The 7647-nt window shown below is 38.3% G+C and overlaps 1 non-coding gene across 1 annotated transcript; it reads left to right on the top strand.

The window, feature by feature from the left end:
* The first annotated feature begins 937 nt into the window (after positions 1-937).
* LOC125996077 (U6 spliceosomal RNA) lies at positions 938-1044 on the top strand. Its single transcript, XR_007491211.1, has one exon. It is a non-coding gene; the product is annotated as a U6 spliceosomal RNA (small nuclear RNA).
* Positions 1045-7647: the final 6603 nt, after the last annotated feature.

The raw sequence follows: 7647 nt of genomic DNA, 5'->3' as shown, positions 1-7647 counted from the left end.
ATCAGTGATGCAAAAGTTTTGAGCTCCCTCTGAGTAGGTTCTTGATTCAAGTTCATTTGCATAGAAGCATCACCATTTTTGGCATTATAAATAGTAGAAAAGTCAAAATAAATAAATGTATATTTTTACTATGACCATATTTGGTCCAAAGGCTTTGTTATTACAGCTTTGTCCATGTCTATTTGTTTTCAGTAGTAAATTAAAGCTACCATGAATTCTCTTCTTTAGCTAACTTGTGTCTTTGCATCTTGCTAGCCAGACCTCTGTCCAACAGTGACCAATGACTGCTTTGAACAGGATGTTTATGTTCTGGTTTGTAGGCCACAAGAAGTGGTACTCAGAACTTACTCCTGTATTTGTGCCAAGGGATCACTCCTGTTGTACTATATTTGGTGCCAGTGATTGAATCTGGGTTTACTGCATGCATGGCAAGTGTTACCTGTTGTAAATTTCCCAGTCTTTTTTTTTTTTTTTTTTTTTTTTTTTGGTTTTTGGGTCACATCCAGCAGTGCTCAGAGGTTACTCCTGGCTCTATGCTCAGAAATTGCTCCTGGAAGGCTCAGTGGACCATATGGGATGCCGGGATTTGAACCACCGTCCTTCTGCACATAAGGCCCTACCTCCTTGCTATCTCTCTGGCTTAACTTTCCAGTCTTGAAAAGTTTTATAATGGATATGGAGTAAACCTAACAAAAAGCACAACATAAGAACATTTTAGCAATCAAAATAATTAACTCTATGACTAATTATTTTGTTTTATTTTATTTGTGTAGCCCCCCAAATAAAATTTAATTTGATATTGAATGTGCTTTTTTAAAATATGTTTTGTTTGGTAAGCAATGAGCGTGAGCCCAATTTTTATTCTGCCAAAGAATGAATATTGTATTACAAATGAAAAAGATTTTAAAAATTATCTCATTAAAATTGGACGGGTCAGGTGCTCACTTTGGCAGCACATAGACTAAAATTGGAATGATACAGAGAAGATTAGCATGGCCCCTGCACAAGGATGACACGCAAATTCATGAAGTGTTCCATATTTTTTTTGGCCCTCCCCTTTAAAAAAAAATGAATGGATCAGTAAGACATTTTGTAAGCAGCAGTCTTTGAGCCTAAGAATTTTTCTGTGTTTTCCTTATAAATAGCTTTTAGGTTTACTTTGAACACACCATTTCCTTCCCTTCTATTTTCAGCAAGTCAAAAGAAACTCTTTGGACTGTATTTGTTAGTATAAGATATGAATATTATCTCTAAACTTTATTTTATATTTTCAGTTATACGTATTTCTTTTCTTTACTATAAACATAATTGTAGTTTGGTTTCAGTCATACAAAAAACACGTTCCTTCACCAGTGCAACATCCCCACCACCAATGCGCCCTATCTCCCCCACCCCACAACCCTCTGCCTGTATTTGAGACAGGCATTCTACTCCTCCTACTCATTGATATTGTCATGGTAATTGTTAGTGCAGTTATTTTTTTAACTGCAGTCACCAATCTTTGTGGTAAACATCATATCGTGACCTGGTCCTCTGGCCCTCATCTTTGGGGATTGAACAATAATGTCCTTTATTTTTCTTAAAATCTATAGATCAGTGAGATTATTCTGTGTCTCCCTTTTTCCCTCTGGCTTATTTCACTCAGCATAACGGTTTCTTTTTTTTTTTGGTTTTTTGGGTCACACCCAGCGGTGCTCAGGGTTTACTCCTGGCTGTCTGCTCAGAAATAGCTCCTGACAGGCACGGGGGACCATATGGGACACCGGGATTCGAACCAACCACCTTAGGTTCTGGATCAGCTGCTTGCAAGGCAAGCACCGCTGTGCTATCTCTCCGGGCCCGCATAACAGTTTTATGTGTAGGAAAATTCCATCTTTTCTGATGGCTGCATAATATTTCATTGTGTATAAGTACCACATTTTCTTTAACCATTCATCTGTTGAAGGGCATCGAGATTGTTTCCATAGTCTGGCTATTGTAAGAAGTGCAGCAATGAATATAGGTGCGAGGAAAGGATTTTGTATGGCATTTTTGTGTTCCTAGATCATATCCCTGGGAGTGGTATAGTTGGTTCATATGGGAGTTCAATTTTCAGTTTTTTGAGGAATCTCATATTGGTTTTTTTGTTTGTTTGTTTTTTTGTAGTAAGCAGAATTTTGGATTTAGCTTTTTGATCTATTTTTGACACTCTGCATCTCTTAATAGGTTTATTTTGTCCATTGATGTTGAGAGAGATAATTGTCATGGGATTTAGTGTCATATTTATGTAAAAGTTTGTTTTGGTGGAAAACCGGCAAGGCTTTGCAAAAGCCGGCTCCCTGTGTGTGACACCAGGCGGGGAAAATCCGCGAAAGTACACCGGCCCAGTGGGGCCCAACTATGAAAAACTGTGAGTGTGACCTGTCTATATCTGTCTACTGTCCTCTTGCGTGAAACTCTTGCGAGTGGGGCAAAAAGAGGCTCCAGCGGAGCACGGCTGCTCCACTTTGCTACGCGGCCGTGCACTTTTTCTAAGGAAAGAACACCATTGCAACAAGAAGGAAAAATCACACTAAGAACGGCGCTATATCACAGAAGCAAACATTTCTCTCCAGACTGTCTTCTCTGTTGCATGCTCGGGCCTAAGATTTGATCCAGTGTGAGGCTTCATCCACAGAGGACTCCCCTCCCTTAGAGGCAAGTCAGCCCATCCAGAAAGGGAGGAACCAGAGGAGTGTGCTGCCCGCATCATATAGACAATGAATACCACCACATCACGTAGAAAAACCCACAATACAAGTGTGACAATGGGGAAACAACGCAGGCCAGCATCAGACATAGAGAATGAAGATGACAATTCTGATGACCAGATAATGACCAACCAACTAATCAACCTCTCAGATAAGGACTTTAGACTAGCAATATGGAAGATGCTCAACGGACTCCAAGAAACCATGGATCGAGTTGAACAGAACACTAATAAGAACCAAGAAAATATGAAGACAGAAATCACAAAACTCCAAACCGAAATAACATGTCAACTAACAGGACTGAAAAAGTCAGTAAACAAAGTGAATGACAAAATGGATAAGCTCTGGGACAGGGTATCAGAAGCTGAGAATAGACTTGGTGCTGTGGAAGATGAGATACATAACAATTCCATACAGCAGGAGAGATTGGACAAAAAACTTAAAGCAAATGAGCAGACAATGGAAAAATTAGTCAAAGAATGGGAACAGATGAAAATAGAAGTCTATGATAAGATCAACAGAAACAACTTAAGAATCATTGGAGTCCCAGAGACCCAGGAAGAAAATTTCCAGGAAGAATCAACGGTCAAGAACATCATTAAAGAGAAACTTCCAGAGCTAAAGAATATATGTGATCAAATCCTGCATGCCCGAAGAGTACCAACCAAAAGAGACCCCGAAAAAACCACCCCAAGACACATCCTAGTCACAATGACAAATCCCACAGATAGAGACAGAATTCTGAAAACAGCAAGATCAAAAGGGGAAATCACGTTCAAGCAAGCTTCCCTGAGATTTACAGCAGACCTGTCACCAGAAACACTCAATGCCAGAAAGCAGTGGTGGGATATTGTGACAAGACTGAATGAAATGAATGCTTCACCCAGAATACTATACCCAGCAAAACTCACTTTCCGGTTTGACAGAAGAATACATGGTTTCACAGACAAAAAACAGCTCAGAAACTTCACAGACACAAAACCAGTCTTAAGAGAAAAACTGAAAGACCTAATCTAAGACAAGACTACCCAAAAGACACACCAAATTTCGAAATAAAGATGGCGTTAAATCCCAGGACAATTCTTTCTCTCAACGTCAATGGACTAAATGCACCAGTCAAGAGACACAGAGTGGCTAAATGGATCAAAAAACTCAATCCAACATTCTGCTGCCTACAAGAAACGCACCTGAATAGTCAGAACAAACATAGACTCAAAATAAAAGGCTGGAGAAAAATTATCCAAGCAAACAACACCCATAAAAAAGCTGGAGTGGCCATACTAATATCAGATAATGCAAACTTTATACTCAGGAAGGTTGTAAGGGACAAAGATGGACATTTTATATTAATCAAGGGGTACGTAGAGCAGGAAGAATTCACTCTCCTAAACATATATGCACCGAATGAGGGGCCAGCAAAATATTTAATACAACTGTTGACAAATCTGAAAAATAATATCAACAACAACACAATAATTGTGGGGGACCTTAACACGGCTTTGTCAACACTGGATAGGTCAACCAGACTGAAACCCAACAAGAATATACTAGACCTGAGGAGAGAAATGGAAGAAAGAGGCCTAGTGGATATAGAAATACACATGGCCAAAAGACACATGAAAAAATGTTCCACATCACTAATCATCAGGGAGATGCAAATCAAAACAATGATGAGATACCACCTCACACCTCAGAGAATGGCACACATCACAAAAAATGAGAATAAACAGTGTTGGCGGGGATGTGGAGAGAAAGGAACTCTTATCCACTGCTGGTGGGAATGCCATCTAGTTCAACCTTTATGGAAAGCGATATAGAGATTCCTCCAAAAACTTGAAATCGAGCTCCCATATGACCCAGCTATACCACTCCTAGGAATATACCCTAGGAACACAAAAATACAATACAAAAACCCCTTCCTTACACCTATATTCATTGCAGCACTATTTACCATAGCAAGACTCTGGAAACAACCAAGATGCCCTTCAACAGACGAATGGCTAAAGAAACTGTGGTACATATACACAGAAATGAAGTCATGAAATTTTCCTATATATGGATGTACACGGAATCTATTATGCTGAGTGAAATAAGTCAGAGAGAGAGAGAGAAAAACGCAGAATGGTCTCACTCATCTATGGGTTTTAAGAAAAATGAAAGACACCCTTGTAATAATTATCAGACACAAAAGAGAAAAGAGCTGGAAGTTCCAGCTCACCTCAGGAAGCTCACCACAAAGAGTGATGAGTTTAGTTAGGGAAATAACTACATTTTGAACTGTCCTAATAACGAGAATGTATGAGGAAAATGGAGAGCCTGTCTAGAGTACAGGCGGGGGGCGGGTGGGCAGAAGAGAGACTTGGGACACTGGTGATGGGAATGTTGCACTGGTGATGGGTGGTGTTCTTTACATGACTGAAACCCAAACACAATCATGTATGTAATTAAGGTGTTTAAATAAATTAAAAAAAAGTTTGTTTTGGTCTCTCTTGTCTTATAGTAGACATTTCAGTTTTTCTTTTAAGGCTGGTTTTGAATCTGCAAAGTTTTTTTTTTATTAAGTAATTTTTTTTAAACACCATGATTACAAACATAATTGTAGTTGGGTTTCAGTCATAACAAGAATACCCCCCTTCACCTTGCAACCTTCCCATCACCAATGCCCCCATCTCCTCCCTCAGTCTGCAAAGTTTTTGAGTTGTTGTTTATCTGTGAAGCTCTGTATACTTTCTTCAAACCTGAAAGTGAGTCTGGCTGGATGCAGTATTCTAGGGGAACCATTCATTTTGTTGGTTTTTGTCACTATATCCCACAACTGCCTTCTGGTCTTGAGGGTTTTTGTGACAGGTCTCCTGTTAATCTTAAATATGCTCTTTTGAATATGATTTTTCTTTTTGATCCCACTACTTTCATTATTCTATCCCTATCTATGAGGTTCATCATTATGACTAGAATGTGTCTTGGGGTGCTTTTCTTTGGGTCTCGTCTAGATGGCACTCTTCAAGCTTGCAAAATTTCTTTGCATGCAGTATTTAGCTCTGGAAATTTCTCTGCAAAGATGTCCTTGACTGTGGATTCTTCCTGCAGATTTTATTTCTCTGTGTTTCTGGGACTTCAATGATTCTTATGTTGTTTCTGTTGAGTTTATCAAAGACTCTTATTTTCATCTTTTCACATTCCTTGAGTATTTTTTCCATTGTCTGATCATTTGCTTTGAGGCTCTTTTCCAATTTCTTTTGCTGTATGAAGTTGTTATGCATCTAATCTTCCAGCTCACTGATTCTGTCCTCAGCTGCTGATAGTCTTTTGGAGAGGTTTTCTACAGAGGTTTTAAGTTCATCTCCTGGCTTTTTCAAACCTGTTATTTTAGTTTGGAGTTTTCTGATTTCTATCTTTATATCCTCTTGATTTTTATTTGTGTTATGTTCAACTCATCTATGCTTTTTTTGAGTTCTGTAAACATCCTTCATATTTCTTCCCTAAACTTCTTATTTAATAGTAATATACTAACTAAGAAGCTAGGTGTTCTCGAGTCCTCAGAACTGCCCTTTCATTCTCTATCATTGGACTTGGCCTGCGTTGTTTTCCCATTGTCTCACTTTTAGTGTTGCTTTTTCTACATTAAATTTTGGAATTAATTGGCTAGAAAATGTACACTCCGGTAATGCAAAGCAGAGCAGCCAAACTCCTCTGGTACCATGCTTGTGGGTTTGGACAGCCTACCTGGCGGGGAGCCTTGATGCGATCAAGTTTACTGGGGCATCTTCAGCCACCTCATGCAAGGAATCAGGAAGCCCAACTAATTATTTTAAATATCACTTCCCTTCCTCTGTCATCAATTCTTGGTATTTCAGCCTATTAAGATATTTTCAAATTCCCTGAAACTTAGCACTGGTCACAGGGTCAGTATGAACTCAAAAGAAAAATTCTTTCTCCTACTCTCCTACTTCAAACCATGTGCAGGAAAAAAGTCCTACCACTCAGTATTAGGGGTATTCAGGTCCTTCTCAGAACAGATATGGAAGCCTGATTAGGCAAAGATAAAATCTGAACTGTAGGTGACCTCAACTATCACCATACTTACAAAGTCACCAGTGACACATAGACCCGCTTACATATTTTCACTAAACATTATTCTCTTCATTTTTCACACTTAACTCATCTCCTTGGCTCTCTGTCCACTGTTTGTGGTACTCAAACCCATGTCTTAGTCCTTGCCTTTATGCTTCTGATTTATTTCATTGTGAAAGTAATTGAAAGAAAGGGAAATAACTGCTGTGTAGCATTAAAGGAAATGTATCTTGATAGTTCACAGCTACTTAGCTCTTTGTTTTGTCATTCATTAGGAGTCGATTATCCTCATGTGTATCTTAGTGGGCCATAAGTCTCTGTATTTACATTATGAATCCCCAGGCAAGAGTAGAGACACTAGTTATTGTTGCTTTGCAGAGGGCATGTCATTTTCACAACTTTCTATGTAAAATGAGTGTTGAGATGAATACCAAAGGTTTCCCTAATTAGTTTCTAAAACATAAAATTTATAGTCATTTTTAATAGAAGGAAAGTTATTCAAGATTATCAAACATTTTATTCTGTTAATAAAACTTATTTATTAACTTAAAGACCAGTACTATCTTCTTTTTTTTTTTAATATGGTTCTTTCAGAAAAACAATTTCTTGATCTACAAGATCTGGAATGGAGATATTATAAAGGAATTGTGAAGTGGAAGAAACCTACCTCAAATGGATTCATACAAATAAAGTACAGCACAGAGAAGAGATTTGTAGAGAGCAAAAATGATCCTAAAGCTATTTTCTTCCCTCTAGTTCATACGTCTCTGCTGATTTTTCCTGAGGACAATAATCTATCAAGGGATATTTATTCAAAATATAGACTTTATTAAAATTTTTGATCTAA

This window comes from Suncus etruscus, chromosome 1, assembly GCF_024139225.1.
Source record: "Suncus etruscus isolate mSunEtr1 chromosome 1, mSunEtr1.pri.cur, whole genome shotgun sequence".
Classification (NCBI taxonomy): domain Eukaryota; kingdom Metazoa; phylum Chordata; class Mammalia; order Eulipotyphla; family Soricidae; genus Suncus; species Suncus etruscus.
This window is presented reverse-complemented; position numbering and strand designations above follow the sequence as displayed.